Source organism: Echinops telfairi, unplaced genomic scaffold, assembly GCF_000313985.2.
Source record: "Echinops telfairi isolate 266 unplaced genomic scaffold, ASM31398v2 ScPeMD7_5592;HRSCAF=6446, whole genome shotgun sequence".
Taxonomy (NCBI): Eukaryota; Metazoa; Chordata; class Mammalia; order Afrosoricida; family Tenrecidae; genus Echinops; species Echinops telfairi.
This window is the reverse complement of record NW_022109491.1, coordinates 30,968,044-30,985,150: the sequence shown is the minus strand read 5'-3', so window position 1 is coordinate 30,985,150 and position 17,107 is coordinate 30,968,044. Positions and strand designations below refer to the sequence as shown.

The 17,107-nt window shown below is 44.8% G+C and overlaps 1 pseudogene; it reads left to right on the top strand.

The window, feature by feature from the left end:
* The first annotated feature begins 1,580 nt into the window (after positions 1-1,580).
* On the top strand, positions 1,581-2,027 carry LOC101652453 (annotated as a pseudogene).
* Positions 2,028-17,107: the final 15,080 nt, after the last annotated feature.

Sequence of the window (17,107 nt, the reverse complement as noted above, 5' to 3'; positions counted from 1 at the left end):
TCTGTCCCCCAGGGAGGGGTTTATATATAGATCATTGTGATTGGTTCCTCCTTTCTCCTCCCACCTTTCCCTTACCTTCCTGGTATCGCTGCTCTCATTATGGCCCTCAGGGGCTTGTCTGTCACAGATTCTTTGTGTTTCCAGCTCTGATATGTACCAGTGTACATCCTTTGGTTAGTCAGATTTGTAAGGTAGAATTGGGATCATGAGAGGGGGGGGGGGGGGAAAGAACCATTAAAGAACCAGAGGAAAGCTATTTGTTTCATTGGTGCTATACTGCACCCTGACTGGCACGTCTTCACCCCACGACCCTTCTGCAAGGGGTCGTCCAATTCCTTACAGATTGGCTTTGGGTCTCTGCCACTCTGCACTCCCTTCCTTATTCACATTATGGTTTTTTGCTCTGTGTCTTTGATGCCTGATACCTGATCCCATAGACACTTTATGATCACACAGGCTGGTGTGCTTCTTTCATGTGGGCTTTGTTTCTTCTCAGCTAGATGGCCGCTTATTTATCTTCAAGCCTTTAAGACCCCAGACGCTATATCTTTTGATAGCCAGGCACCATCAGTTTTCGTCACCACTTTTGCTTACACACTCATTCGCCTTCAGCAATCTTGTCGGGAAGGTGAGTATCTCAGAATGCCGGATTATTAGAACAAAGTGTTATTGTGTTGAGGGAGTACTTGACTAGAGGCCCAATGTCCATCTGATTCCTTAATACTAAATTATAAATATATGTACATAGATCCATCTCGCCATCGTCATATATAAATAAATTTACATATGTACATGCCTGTATTTAGATCTCTATAAATGCCTTTGGCCTCCTAGTTCTTTCCTCTTGTCCCACTATCATGTTCAGCCTTCACTGTGTTTCACTAATTCCTTTCAGTTGCATTGCTCTTGATCAAGCCCTACCAGACCTCCTACCCCCTCCTCACCATCGATTTTTGGTCACTTGTTGTTCCCCTGTCCCTGGGTTTGTTATTACCCACTTTCTTTCCCCTGCCTTCCCCTCTCCCTTGTCCCCCGCAGAACTGTCGTCCCATTGTTCTTTCTTCCAAGGAGCCACATTTTTCAATGCTCAAGTTTCAAAAAGACATTTAAGGGCAAAGGCCTGTGTATTTATGTTCCCTCGATTTCCATGAAAACCAGGAATCTGGATTCCAGGAGGATTAAAAGTTTCTGAAATGAAAATAAATTAGCCATCCACCTCAAAAAAGCAGAAGCTAGCAGAGGAGTGAATCAGTAGAACAAGAACATGAACAGAAGAAACCAGATAAACACACCAATGAATACATGGATAGGATACTAAATGCACTTATTTATTTTAAAGAAAAATCAGACTTTGTCACTGTTAAATAATATTTATTATGAAGCCCATCTTTGAAGGGCTGGGCAACAGTGATAAAACTCAGGGTCACCTAAATACATCTGGGCAGTGTATTTACCTCATAGTGTAGCCTGAATTAAGGCTAAAAGCTGTATTGAAGCCTTAGAACTTTTTGATTAAAAAAAGCACATCGAGTTATCACGTGATTGCAGCCTAGGCTATTCTGTTCCTGTTGCTTCTTCTGATGCCGGTGTTCCTGCCTGGGGCCTTCTGCTTTCTATTGATAACTCGAGCCCTGTTGTCTATCGACTCTGGAACTCTCCTGTCCCAGCCTCCATTGGCTTCAGGTTCCAGACATGTCCATGACTCGGTGTCATCTTCCCCAGTGAGAAGATCACCAAGAAGATGACCAGGATGGCGGTGGAGAAGCACCTAGCATCTTGTGTCAATCTCATCCCCCAGATCACATCCATCTGTGGATGGAAAGGGAAGCTTGAGGAAGCCAGGGAGCTGCGGATGATGATTAAAATGCAAAGTTCCTTGATTCCAGCTTTGACAGAATTTGTTCATTCTGTGCACCCTTCTGAAGTTGCCAAGGTGACCATTTTGCCTGTGGCAGAAGGGCACTGCCCATCTGCCTTGGGTGCACCAGGTCACAAACGTTTCTGACAACAGCCTGGCCCTACCATGAGCAGCCCTGCCCTGCCCTCACCATGATCCCCTCCCTCTCATATACACCAAGGCCCACAACTTTGGGGTGATGACTAGGTCTCCAATAGACTCTATCTTGAGTTTTCTCTGTCACAAATACATATATCATGCACAGGCGGACCTCAGATCAAAGTGGACATAGTCCACCTCATAGTCCACAAAGACAATGTTCTACATTCTACTTTGGTGAGTCTTCAAAGTATGTGAGCAGCCATCTAAGTGTAACTAATGGTCTCTTTTTGGAGCAAAGAAGAGGAAAGACGATCAAAGACAGTGGAAGTCATTAGCCCAAAGGAGGGGAACCTCAGCCTCTACAACCCTGAGGCTAGGAGAACGAGATGATCCCAGCTAGCACTGCTGACCACTCTGAAAGGGACCACAAGAGAAGGTTCTAGAGAGATCAGAAGAAAGCTGGAACCAGACCATGAAAGACATACCAGGCCTTCTCGTCTGACAGAGACCAAGGCTATGGTTGTTGGAATCCTCAGGTTTGGACCAGGGGTGTGAGTGGCGATACTGGGAGGGTGGAGGGAGGGTAGGTTGGCAAGGGGGAACCCATTACAAGGATCTACATGTGACCTCCTCCCTGGGGGACGGACAACAGAGAAGTGGGTGAAGGGAGACGTCAGACAGGGCAAGATATGACAAAATAATTTATAAATTATCAAGGATTCGTGAGGGAGGGGGGAGGGGGAAGGGAGGAGAAAATGAGGAGCTGATGCCAGGAGCTTAGGTGGAGAGCAAATGTTTTGAGAATGATGCGGGCAATGAACGTACAAATGTGCTTTACACAATTGATGTATGTATGGATTGCGATAAGAGTTGTATGAGCCCCTAATAAAACGACTAAAAAAAAGAAAAGAAGAATGGGTGGAAATCTACCACCAGCCGGAAGTTGGAAGTGTGCTGTTACATTGTAGAGACTGCCATCAATACGGCAGAACAGATGTGCATGAATTGTTAAACAGAAAATAAATTTATCTCATGCACTTTCACTCAGATCAGAGTACACAGTTAAAACAGATAAACAAAACATGAAATTTGGTTAAATAGACATTTAAAAACGAATTCTTTGAAAAGATGGGGCCAGTGAACAACTCTCTGCCCATCTTCAGTAAGGATGAGGGAACGTGTCAATAGGCAGGAATGCAAAGGATTAGAGAATTTTAACAGAATCCACAGATTCACGTTTGGGTTTTTAAAAAAAGTTTAAGGGAATATAATATTCAACAAAATAATACACACACATATCCACCAGGGAAGGATTCTTCAATAAATTATATTGAAATAATTGATCTGTGATCAGGGGAGACAAAATCTACTTCTCCCTTTACATAACTCACAAAAAGTCCATTTCTGTGATATATTTTCTCACAGATTAATTTTAAAGCAGCCGCCTCTCTATCCATACTCAATTTTAGGTCTTTTACCTTTCCGTGGGTTTAGGAAAAAGCCTTATCATGAATAAATTCCCAACTATTAAATCACCTTTAAAACAAAAACCCACTGCCCTCAAGTCTAATTTAACTCATAGAAGCTCTATCTAAGCAAGGTTTCCAAGACTGTAAATGTTGACTGGTGCAGACAGCCTCATCTTTCCCCTGAGGAGTGGCGGGTGGGTTTGAACCGCCAACCTTCAAGTTAGCAGTCCAATGACTGACCCATAGCATGCACCACTGGGGCTCCTGTAGGATAAACAACATTTGACTATGATTCCTTCTTTCAGATTCGTTTGTTATAATCTTAGGAGCCCCAGTGGTTACTCATTGGGCTGCAATCGCATGGTTGGCAGTTTGAGACCACCAGCAGCTCCTCGGGAGAAAGTCAGAAAGACTGGGCTTTCTACTCTCACAAACAGTTACAGTCTCGGAAACCCACAGCGGAGTCACTATGAGTCAGCATTGGCTCAGTGGCAGTGAGTTGGAGTTTGGGGGTTTCTTACACTATAATCAGTCCCTGGGGGTTGGTGAAAGATAGAGTTCCTAGAAAAACATCCAGAGGAAGGGTTTCCAGGAACTTCACCAGGAAGGGGCCCCCACTGAGGAGAAAGTGGAAGTGAGTCAGTGAGCATGATTCCTTTGCACAGATTCCAGGAAACCTTTTCTCTCCTGAGGAGGAGATGGTTTTGTACATCCTCAAGGCAAGCAGTTCCCCTTCTTGGGGGTCCTTCAAAAGGACCCAAAAAAGATTTCAAAGGGAAAATCTCACTAAGTCAGAAGAATTCCCATGTAAATTTCACCATGAGGAATGGCTCCTACCTATTTCCTTAAAATCGATTTCTCAGCTCCACCCCCCTTACCCCCCCGGAATCTCCTGGGGAGCTATGAAAATGCCATGAAGCCTGGGCCCCACTCCAGAAATTAAGATGGAAGTGATTTTTGGTGCAGCTCGGGAAATGGGGATTTTTATTATATAGATGTATATGATACTTAGAGTATTATTATTTATACCTGTGTTTTATGACTGTATATAAGTATATAGGTATCAGAACATTTGCCATTTTACAATCTTCCATGTACAGCTCGGGGACATCAATTGCATTGATTGTGTCGCTTCCTCATCACCATTCACTGTTCCAAGTGTTTCCATCTCTCTTAGCAGAAGCTCACTTGGCGATTCTCTGAACATCCTCCAGGTGCTCCCAACAGGCAATCAAAGTGCGGTCAGTAAAAGGTGACAGTCACCGAGAGATTGCTCCACCCCAGGGCCTGCTTATACGACATGGTTTGCCTCCTTTAAAACTCACCAAATGTGATGTGCACGGGCTGTTGTTTTCCTGGCTACGGAGGGCAGATGAGGCACCAAGAGGACAAGCTCCCACCAAGGCTCCCCACTTCAGAGCGCACTCCAGAGCCCCTGTCCCTTGCTGCCATGGTGGGCTACCCAGGCGTTCAGTCCTGCCTCCACATTCCCCTGGGGAAGAAAGACAATCTCCAAGGGCAGGAGCTAGGCTGGCTGGCCTGGGCACCATGAATGGAACTGGTGGACACAAAAGACCTACCAAGGGGGGAACAGCTCCTCTGTGGGCTCTCCTGAGACTGACCACACACCCTGATTCCGTGGCCTCCTTTAGCTATGCCTGAGCTGAGATGAGAGACCATCTGGTTCCCCTCCAGGCCCTGCCCTGTCTCCCCTCCCCTTCACCCCCCAGTATTATCACCTTCAGTCCCTTCTCAATCCAAAGCAGGCGTGTGTTTCACCACACGGGGTCCTCACCTGAGGCTTGAGGGTAGCTGCCAACACCACGCAATCCAGCCCAGTGCAATGTTCAAGCAGGGGCCTGCGGTCCTCAGGAGACCTGAAGCAGAAGTTTGTCCCAGTCTGCTGGGTGAGGTCCTTACCATAGCTAAGGAGCCGTGGAGAGCCAGAGGGAGGCTGGTCACAAAGATCCCTCTCACCAGTCCCCCGCCCTGCCATTGTGAAGACAAATCCTAAAGGATTTATCAATTGATCTTCAATTCCTGGGGTCCTCATGCGTGCCAGAGTAGAATTATACTCCACACGGCCAAGGTGCCCAGCCAATAAGGGTGGAAGGAGAATTTGAACTAGGTGACCCGGTGCCAAAGTCCCGCTGGCACTGAGGAAAAGCCTCAATGAGGCATTAAGACAAAGAAGGTGCAGCTGAAGGAGTTCGAATGGACATAGACAGGGAACCTTCAAAGCAGATATTTTTTTTTTTAATGTGCAGGCGTTGGTAGGGCGGGGTGAAGAAAATAAGAACTCAAACCAGACTTGCTGCCCCAAGTTGATTGATTCTGACTCACAGCAAGCTGACAGGACAGAGTAGAACTGCTCTCCCTGGGCCTTCCAAGGCTGTTAGCGCTGACTCATGGTCACTCTTTGTACCTCAGAGCGGAGAAGGACTGTACTGGGAGACATGACAAACTTCTTTCATTTTTAATCCATGAAAATTAAATAGCCCAAGAAGCATACCAATCGAAAGTACCAGGAACTGCAGGAAGAACAAGCTAATTACCTTGGGGGAGGTATAGCCAGGGTGCTCTTGTCTCTTGTACTTAGGACCTGTTGTCCGGAGAGACCAGTGCCTGAGAAAGGACATCATGTTTGGTAGACTAGAAGGGCCGTGAAAAAGAGGAAGACCTTCAATTAGATCAGGAGTCCTCAAACTATGGCCCGCGGGCCACATGCGGCCCGCCGAGGACATTTATCTGGCCCACCGGTGTTTTTGCCCCGTTTTGTTTCTCACTTCAAAATAAGATACGTGCAGTGTGCATAGGAATTTGTTCGTGTTTTTTTTTTTTTAAACTATAGTCCGGCCCTCCAACAGGTCTCTGGGACAGTGAACTGACCCCCTGTTTAAAAAGTTTGAGGACCCCTGAATTAGATAGATTGATACAGTTGCTGCAACAACATGAAATGGCAAAAGACTGGGACGTGTTTTGTTCTGTTGTGACCTTGAGGGATGGCTTGTACATTGAGTCATGATCCTTCCTGGTGGCTGTAAGCCTTGATCTTCATAAGCAAGGGCTTCAAGGCCTCCTCGATTTCAGCAAGTAAGCTTGTGTCATCTACATATCTAAGATCGTTGATAAGCCTTCCTGCAATCCAGATGCCATATTCTTCTTCATATAATACAGCTTCTCTGATGACTGGCTCTGCATACAGATTGAATACATAGGGCAGTGGTTCTCAACCTTTCTCATGCCGCGACCCTTTCATACAGTTCCTCATGTGGTGACCCCCCCAACCATAAAATTATTTTCATTGCTACTTCATAACTGTAATTTTGCTACTGTTATGAATTGGGTGACCCCTGTGAAAGGGTCGTTCGACCCCCAAAGGGGTCACAATGCAGAGGTTGGGAACCGCTGACATAGGGTAAGAGGATACAACCCTGTCTCACACCTTGCCTGATTTTAACCCATGCAGTCTTCCCTTGTTCTGTTCTCACAACTGCCTCTGGATCCATGTACAGATTCCGTAGGAGCACAATGAGGGCTCTGGCATGCCCATTCTTCTCAGGGCTATCGATGGTTTGTTATGGTCCACACCGTCAGATGCCTTGGCACAGCCAATGAAACACAAGTAAGCATCTTTCTGGTATTCTCTGTGTTGAGCCAAGATCCATCTGACAGCAGCCATGAGATCCCTTGCTCCATGTCCTCTTCTGAATCCGGCTTGAACCTCTGGCAGCTCCTTGTCAAGGTGCTGCATTGTTGGATGATCGTCAGTAAAAATTTACTTGTAATATTAATGACGGTTTTCTACATTTTGAGCCTTCTGTTAGGTCATCTTTCTTTGGAATTAGTACAGATATGGATCTTTTCCAGTTAGCTGGCCCAGGAACTGTCTTCCAAATACCCTGGCATAGATGAGTGAGTGCTCCCAGGGCTTCATCAGCTTGTGGAAACATTTCAGTGGGTCTCGCATCAATTCCTGAAGCCTAGTTTTTGGCTAATGCTTTCAGTGCAGCTTGAACTTCTTTCTTCAACACCATTGGTTCTTGCTCATCCACTACCTCCTAAAACGGTGGAATGTCAACTAGTTCGTTTTGGTTCAGTGATCTATTTTCTTTCCATATTCTTTTGGTGCCTTCTCGCATCATTCAATGCTTTGCCTATAGAATCTTTCAATCGTGCAACTCAAGGTTTGGGTTTATTCTTGAGTTTTTTTAGTTTAATAGATGCTGAGCATGTTTTCCTTTTTGGTTTTCTAACTCTGGGTCTTTGCACGTTTCAATATTCAACATTGTCTTCTTCAGCTGCCCTTTGAAATTTTCTATTCAGCTCTTTGGCTTCACTATTTCTTCATCATGAAAACAAGTAAGTCCAAGAGAGCCAAAATACTGCCCTGAGTCTATCCGGCCTGAATTCCGAGAACATCTGGAGACCAGATTTGACATATTGAACCCTAACAACAGAAACCCTGACGAGCTCTGGGTCTTCCCAAGATCATCATTCATGCAGAAAGCAAAAAGTCATGAACAAGACAGGAATGAAAGAAAAGATCAAAGTCGTTGTCAGAAGAAACTCTGACACTTTCTCTTAATCATAGAGTTGCTAAAGCACATGGAAGAAAGGATGAAGCCAATACTTAGAGGATTATAAATCAGCTGTCACAAATATTAACATTTTGGGGTTGTGGGGACAGGATTCAAGCTAGGAAGTTTAAATCCCCAACACATTATTCTACTTTCTGTCTCTATGAAATTTTCTATTCTGGACTGTCACATGAATGAAGTCATATCATATGTTGACTTTTGTGACTGGCTTCTTTCATTTACCATAATGTTTTCATGGCTCATTCGAGTTGTAGCAAGTATCAACACTTCATTCCCTTTTTTTGGCTGAGTAATATTCTATCGTATGGATATATCACAGTTTGTTCATTCATTTGTCTGTTAAAGTGGATTATGTATACTTTGGGGGAGGAGTCCTGGTGGTGTAAGGGGCTACACATCGAACTGCTAACCTAAGTCAGTGGTTCAAACCCATTAGAAGCTTTGTGGGAGAAGGATGAGGCTGTCTACTCCTGTCATGATTTAAAGTCTCAGAAACCCAAAGTGGCAGTTCTACTCTGTCGTATAGGGTTGTGATGAGGCAGAATCAACTTGATGGCAGTGAGTTTAATTTGGCTATTAGAAACAATGCTGCCGTAAACATTTGTAGAGAAGTTTTGTGTGAACATGTGTTCATTTCTCTTGACCTGTTCCCAGGAGTGGAACTGCTGAGTCATATAGTAACTCTTCTGACATTTGAGGAACTGTCACACTGTCTTCCAAAGGAGCTGATTCTAGCCATCCTACTGGTATCCCACTTGGGGGCTAATTTGCATTTCCTTGATGACTAATGTCCTGCGTGCTTTGATGTGTTTACTGCTCATTTGTATTTCTTCTATAGAGATCTGGCTATTCAGATTCTTTGTCCATTTTTAAATTGGGTTGTGTTTTTATTGTAGAATTGTAAGGATTGCTGCCATTTTTTCTGAGCCTCAGTCCCTTATCAGATATATATTTGTGAAGATTGTCTCTGATTTTGTGGCATTGTTGAAGAGCAAAAGTTACACATTTTGATGAAGTCAAATGGATTTTTTTTTGTTCATTTGCTTTTGCTCCATGGCTGTGAGTCCTCTCCCCAATCCAAGGTTTGGAGATTGGACCCCTGTGGTTTAGTGCTTATTTTAGGACTTTCACCCAATATGAGTTTGTATTAATTTGTGTAGGGTGTGAGATAAGAGTTCATGTGTTTTATTAAGGAAACAACCAGGAACACAATTGTCAAGCTTTTAGCATTTGTTAAGAATTGGTAGAAGGTACATATGTATCAGTTATGTTATTCCTTGCACTTTTCTGGGTGTTCAAAAGACGTTACACATCAGAAGTCAGCTGGAAGACTTTTAAAGCGTTTGCTTAGCTGATAAGCAAGACCTATGGTATTAGTTCAGCTCCCTCTTCTCTCTTGCTGGTTTTAAATCTTGGTAAGATGCCTGGGGTGAGGTGGGGGGAGGGCAGACCCACTATCTTATGATCTTGAGTGTTGTGCTTATGAGTCAATGTCCAGTCACTTCTTGTCAAGTGGAAAAAAAGGAGTTCTGGTTGCTGTGGAGCCAACCCTGTGTTGTGAAGTCTCCATGTGGGTCAAAGTGGAACTGTGGCCCACGGGGCGGTGTTCTCATTGGTTTCTTAATCTTACTGTTTTTGGTAAAAGTGTACACAGCAAACTAGATTCTCAATGGACAATTTCTATACAAATCATTTGGTAACTTTTCACATTGTCTCAACATTCTCTTTAATTGCATTCTGGTTGTTCCATTTCCAGTGTTTTGGGGCCTGGTAATTGTTGACCTTTGGGGTCACATAGATTTTTTTATTTTGGATGGAAGCCCAGCTCATAACCACTCTCCCACCAGGGCTCCTTAGATTTTTTATTTTAATGGAGGACCAATACTCCTTATTTTGTGAGCCAATTTCTTACTTCACTAAATGTTTCCAGGTTTAAAAAGTATTTCAGGGTGATAGTCCCATGGACTCCTCTGGTCCCAATTGGTCCAGTTAAGTTTGGACCTTTAAAGAATTACATTCTGTTTCACGTTTTTTTCCTATTCTACTAGGGTAAATCAAGTGTGACCTTAATCAGAACAGGCAATCCTGTAGCTGGGCACCATCCAATTCTTAGGATCTCAGGGTAGATAAGACTGTACCACACGTAGGCTGTTTTCTCTGGAGACTAGTTTTTTCTCTGAGACTTTGATCTCCTTCTTTGTCTTATGCTGCTTACAAGTAGAGACTAGTCATATTTTAGGTGGCTGCTTGCCAGGGGTACTTTCTACTCTGTTCTATAGGGCCACTCTGGATTGGAATTGACTCTATGTTCACTGTGTGTGTGTGTGTGATAGGGAGAATTTAAGATGCAGAGTTCAGCTCTTCTATATCAGAGTTGGGTGGGCAAGGAAAGGTAGCAAATAGAACAAACAAACAAACGAACAAAAAGATGCTTTTATTCATCCCTGATGAGGCACAACTTTGAGAAGAGATGGGGAGGGAGTCATTCATTTCTTAATATTGCCTGTTACACTCACGAAGGACTTGGCACTGTAACTTTAAGAAATGTCATTAAGGAACAGAGGGCATTCCAGATGTGAACAAAGAGCCACACACCAGCCAAGAAAGTAAAAGGTCACCTCAGGCGAAGGTGAGCACCAGCTGGGGCGGTGAGGAGGCTTGGCTGGGGTGCTTTGCGAGATAAGGCAAGGAACTGACCTGGCTCATTGGTCACGACCGCATGGTGGACATCTGGAAGCCAAGTCAAGGAGGTTGAACTTTATCCCGTGGTCATCCGGTCTCCAGCCTTGTGCCAAATATGCTGTTTTGGAGAAGATTGTGGGGAGCGGGAGAGGGTAAAGAACACAACCCTCCTTTTCTTACTGTTTGGAAGCCCTGTTTTAAAACTTGGCTTGGAGTAGAGAGTGACTGGAATGAGGAGGTGGAGAAGGAGCAAAAGGAGTTAAGAATAACCCTTGAGATGGACGCATTACTCCCTCCCTCAACCCCACACCCAGGCGGACAAACAACAGAAACGCGGGTGAAGGGAGACAGCGGAGAGTGTAAGAGATGAAAATACTTTATAATGTATCAAGGGTTCACGGCGGTGGGAGGGAAAAAAGAGGAGGTGATACCAAGGGCTCAAGTAGAAAGTAAATGTTTAGAAAACGATGATGACAACATATGTACAAATATGCTCGACGCAATTGATGTATGGATTGTTATAAGAGCTGTAAGAGCTCCCAGTAAAATGATTAAAAAGAAGAAGAAGAGTCCTTGAGGTGTTGGTTCAGGTATGAAGAGGCATAAAATGCCAGCGATACAGTAAAGAGTTTGGGCTGGGATCAGGATGCAGGGCGTGATTGGGGTCTTGGAGCGGGAATGGACGAGGGTTGGGGTGACCCAGGGCTTTGGAGCCTGGTGACCTAGGGGAAGTAACTCAATCCCCAGAGCCTTGGGGTACCAGAATGAAGTTTCTGATTTTCAACGGAACTCCATGCAGTCTTGTGTTCTTGCGGCTGCGGAGTCCAGAGTATCTGAAGGGTGAAGTTGGAGTTGGGGGAATCTCAAGATCCCAAAGTTCCCTCTTCAATCTCAGGATTTCCCCAATTCTGTCTTACACATTTACTGCACATTGCGATTCGGAGCCGTAACATCTGTGTTGGGAAAGTAAGAGTCACAGACTGCCATGGACATGCAGCAACCAGTGGGATTTTAAAAATCATAAACAATGCATTCTAGACCATTGTGTTCCCAATCATGTGAAAGATGGATTGGGGAAGAGAGAGATGTGGACCCTGGCCACTCAAGCTGCGGTCCATAGAGCTCAGCAGCAGCATCACTTGAAAACTTGCAGGAGATGCGGAATCTCAAGCCCACCTCAAACCTATGTAGTGACAATCTTCATTTAATCTTTAGGTGACTTAGAAATATTTCAAGCCTATGCTAGTAAGGACTTAAACCAGGGGGGTTGAAATTTAATCATCTACTAGAGCTCAAACCAAAAACCAAGTTCACTACCATCCAGTGGATTCTGATGCACAGACACCCAAAAGGACAGGACAGAACTGTCCCTGTGGGTGGTTGAGACTTTAACTCTTTATAGGAGTAGAAAGCCTCATCTTTCTCTTGAGGAGGGGCTGGTGGTTTCAAACTGCTGACCTTAGGGCTAGCAGCCCAACTTGTAACCACTCCACCACCAGGACAACCCATAAATGAGGGAAGGGTGGGGATCTCATAACAAACACTACAAGAAAGAAGAAACTGTTCTATAGTTGAGTGTAGAGATGATTTTACAACCCTTCTTAATATGATTGAACTATTGAATTCTTTGCTCTGTGAATTATATGCCAATAAAACTATTTTTTTTAATGAGGGATGGAGTCCTTGGTGTGGTGACTGGTGAGTAGCAGAAAGACATCCCTCCCCCTCACCCCACGGGGCCAGGGGACCCTCAGCCCAGATCCAGCAGGTTACGGCATTTCCAGGACATAGGCATTGTCAGGACTGCTGAGTTTTCACGAGAAACAGGAAATCCAGGCGACAGTGGGAAACAGCCCGACTTTCTAATCCTGGTAATCAACTTTTAAATTGTACTGCATTTTCAAGAAGAAGATTGTCAACCAAAGAGAAGATGAAAGAAAACCCAATGTGTGTTCTTCCAACTCAGTAGAGAAACAAGAGTGGAAAGAAGGAGGGATTCCGTAGGCAAGAACAGTCGCTTCTGGGAGTGCCAGTGGGTGGATCTGGGGAAGACAAGGAAGGAGAAATTTAAGAAGCCGTAATCCAGCTTTCATGAGGGGACTTCCTGGGTGGACATGGAAGTAGGAATGGGTGGGAGGAGCGCAGGCCTCTGGAAAGATTCTAGTCTGATTTTAGGCATGATGAAGTATTCCCAAGCTGCCTGGCTCAGGTGCCCTCCAGAAGGAGGAGCCTCCGAGTATAGTGATACAGGATGGTCTCCACATCATCTCAAGCAAACAAAGCGGGGCGTGAAGCTGTGTGTATGGAAGACTACTGGTCTTACTTTGGCTTCCCCTCAAAGTGGATTCAGATACAAGGATTTGGGTGCAAGCAGTTTGGAACGTGAGCTTAGGAAACGCAGGGAAGGGAGGCAAGGAGGGAATGCAGGGAGGCAACGGGGATTCATTCATCATGTTAATTACGTTCATCATGTGCAGTCCTGCTGAGAAGTTCCAGGAACCAGTGAGGGGCTCACCCTCCTCAGTTATCCTTCCAGAGGGATGGGTGAAGGAGGTGGGGTGTTCATAGCAGCTCCCCAGCATCTTGGATGAGGCAGCTTGTGTGCTTTGAATGCCTGTCACGAGTTCCACCAACTGCACACAGAGGTCACTTCCGGACAGGTAAACGGCAGGAGCGCTCGGGAAAAGGAAGATGTCAGGTGTGACAGAACACCAACAAACAGAACCTGCGACTTATGGTAGAGCATCCTTTTCATTTGCCTGTGTATAATGTGTGTGTGTGTGTACAGTCAACCCTCACTGATATAGTTAGTTTATTGTGCCAACCTGGCCGATAAACACATGGGGGGTTAATTGAAGGGCAGAGGGATAAATGGCTCAGTGAGCCTCCCCTTTCTAGTTCTGGGTTTCTTGCTTTGTGATGGTCAGACCAGGGTGCAGCTGCCTTAGCCAGTTCCTTGCTTTAGCTGGCAAAGCCCACTTCCTGCAGGGCATCCCCAAGGAGAAGCCTCATGGACCTACCCCGATATAGCCCTGGGTGCTGGAGCAGCCACGTGGAGACCCCTGCCAGCGCTGAGATGCTTACATGCTCACTGATTCGGCTTTCCTCCTGCAGTCGGCGTCATTACATGTGTTTTGTGAGATGGAGGACGGCTGTGTGGATTGGTGTTGGACATATGGGTTAATGGGTTAATGTTGGACTTGAGGGTTTGGGCAGCACTGGGTTGGGATGTTTTCTTGATGTACCCTTCCTTTATAGAAAACTCTCTCTTATCCATATGAGTTTCCATGGATTTGTTTCTCTAATGGACCCAGACTAACACACTCACCTTTCACTATACAGCCACAGTGAACAAGGGATACCAAACGATTGCTCCTAGGAGAAATGAAAGGTTTGATTCCTGTGCGCCTCTGGTCACAACATTTTTGTCAACTGACCGATACTGTTCAACATCATGTTTTATGTGTAATTCTGTTGATATATATCTTCCCACCCACTGCCATTGCGTTAATGTCAGTTCACACAGGACAGAAGACAAGTGCACCATGGAGTTTCTAAGACTGTATATCTTCATGGGGACAGAGAGGCTCATAATTCTCTAGGCAATGGCTGGTGGGTTTGAACCGCTAACCTTGTGATTAGCAGTATTTAACCCATTGTGCCACCAGAGCCATTTCATATATATGGTGTATTCATTAACACTGAATCCATGACTAACAGCATTATAGCTCATGTCTGAATCAAGTTTATCTAACACACATTTTCTCAGGAAAATACATCATGACCTTTTGCATGTGAGAACCCTATAGCATTTCAGCAAGATATATATGTATATATAAAACAAAACATTTTTGTTTCACAATTCCATGAGGTTAATTACATTCATCATGTTGTGTAACCATCCTGTTCCCACATTTTTCCATCACCCTAACAAAAACCCATTTTAAACAGAGAAATCACCCTCAAAAACACAAAAATGCTGAAAAACATAGCACCCAATCGACCACAAGTAGGACACCTGACAGGACAAGAGCTCAAAAGAAGTCAGAGCATCGCCTTGTGGGAAAGTACATTTTGGGTGACTCAATTTTTTTTGCCATTCTGTACACATTTGTGAATGACTATGAAAGTGCTTTAAGCATAGATTTTGGAGTTACAAACACATTTTAGGGAGTCGATGAATTTTCAAATACAGCACCCATGAATAATGAGGACTGACGGTGTATGCGTGTGATGTTTGCATGGTGTGTGTAGTGTATGCTGAATGGTGTATGTGATATATGTGTGTGCATGGTGTGTGTGTGTGTGTGTGTGTGTGTGTGTGTGTGTGTGTGTATCCAAGAACACACAGACGATAAGGTGTTTGATGCTGCGGAAAGGAGTTGGGTGCCAGAGAAACTTACCTTTGAATTTTGAACCAAGGGAAATGTATCACTAAAAATAAGTTAAATACAATAAAGAAAGCTTTAAAACATGTCCTGAAGGAAAATAAAAGGATAAGGACAGGTGACAAGTTATTTACTTGTGGCATCTGACTGCAAGAACAGGAGGCAGGAGGTACCGGGTGGTCAGGAGAGATGGAACGGTTAGAAGAAAGGCAAGGGTTCACCAGGACCACTCGGAATTCTGATCCCACACTGCCTTAAACTCTTTAATAAAATTAAGTACATCTTGTACATAAACAAAAAATAAGCACATAAACTCTTTAATAAAAACAAGCGCAGAATGAGACGGGATGTGATGCTTTTGTCTTGGTCAGACCATGCCTTCTACTTTGTAGCACCGAGAGCATGATCCATACCACGGGATGGGAATTGAAGGCAGTGCTTCATCCTGCTGATCAGAGGGTTGCTGTACATGAGTCGGAGCAGAGCGAATGGCAACTAACAACCATTACAGGCTCCAACAGTCTTCCTAGCCTGTGTGAGCACTAACGGTTAAGAATCAGCCATTCCTTGGGACCAAATGGAGTTGCCAATCGTTCTGTTGAAGAAGTCACTTCCGAGCACCACCACCAATGGGACCAACCAACAATGATCCATTCTGACATGCGGCGCTGAGGAGGACACACCATCTCCTCTGTGGTGCCGGCCCCCGTGGGGTTGCTCTAAGTAGAATTCCAGGGAACAGGACCCAAGCGCACAGGGAAGCACATTCTACAGAACAAGGAACCTGGATCCTGCAAAAGAACATCAGTGTCGTGAAGGACAAAATAAGGCACAGAAAGGTTTCCAGATTAAAAGAGAAGAAAAAGGCCTCAGAGCAAAATCCAACCTGCTGTCCTTGATTGGCTGTGGGATCAAAAGGGAAAAATAAAAAATGTACAAAGGACATTTTTGGGCCAACAAAGGGAATTTGAACGTAGACCGAATATTTGATAACAGTATTATGACAGTGTTAAATTTCCCGACTGCGATGTTGTGGTTAAATAGGAGAAGGTCTTTGTTCTTGGGAGACTGATGGTGGGATGTTTAGAAGTGAAATGTCATGATGTCTTCAGTGATTCCCAAATGACTCAGAAATAAAAAGCGGGGAGGTGGGAGGAGGACACCAGGGAGCGCACAATCAAAGAATCAGGGTAAAGAGCTTGTGGGTGTTCAGTGCTGGATTTGTGCCAACTTTTCTTGTGGGTTTTAAATGTTCAAAGTAAAAAAATGGAGAATTCAAAAGAAAAGCCAAAGCCGAAGATTAAAAAAGGCCCACCCTTTTGTCCCCAAAGGCAGATAGCCAGTCCTGCGTGGAGAGGGAGAGGCACTGAGATGGGCTCAGCCCACAGGGTCATAGGTCAAGACCTAGAGTCCAGGTAGACAGGTAGACAGGTTAGAGATGTAGTGCACGTGCGTGGTTTTCAGTCTGAGTTTTGGGAAGAGGGATTTTCTGCTCAAAAAAATTCTCTGTCACCCTATCCCAGTACCTAACAGTCCATCAAAAAAGAGATGTTGTTTTACATTTTTAATCTCCCAATAAATACACTGCTCTGAGCCAGGGGTACAGTAGGCCAAGCCCACCTTCCATGATAACCCTGTGGTAAGGATCAGCAGACAATGGAGCCAGGCCTCACCTTCCTACTTCCCCATCCAAACCACCAGGGGCTCATGCAACACTCCCCCCTTAGCGCCAGCCACCAAGGCTGCTGCAGGGGCCAGAGGTTAGACAGAGATCCTCCTTCAGACTGCCCAATAGACAGATCCCGGCCACTGCTGGATCTCACTGCTTGGGGATCATTCAGAAAGAGTATACCATACTTACTACAGATTTATTATTGTTGTTAAGTATCATTGAGTCAGTCCTGACTCTTAGAGACCCTATCTATGTACAACCCGACTCCTAGATATAGACCCTCTCTGTGTACAACC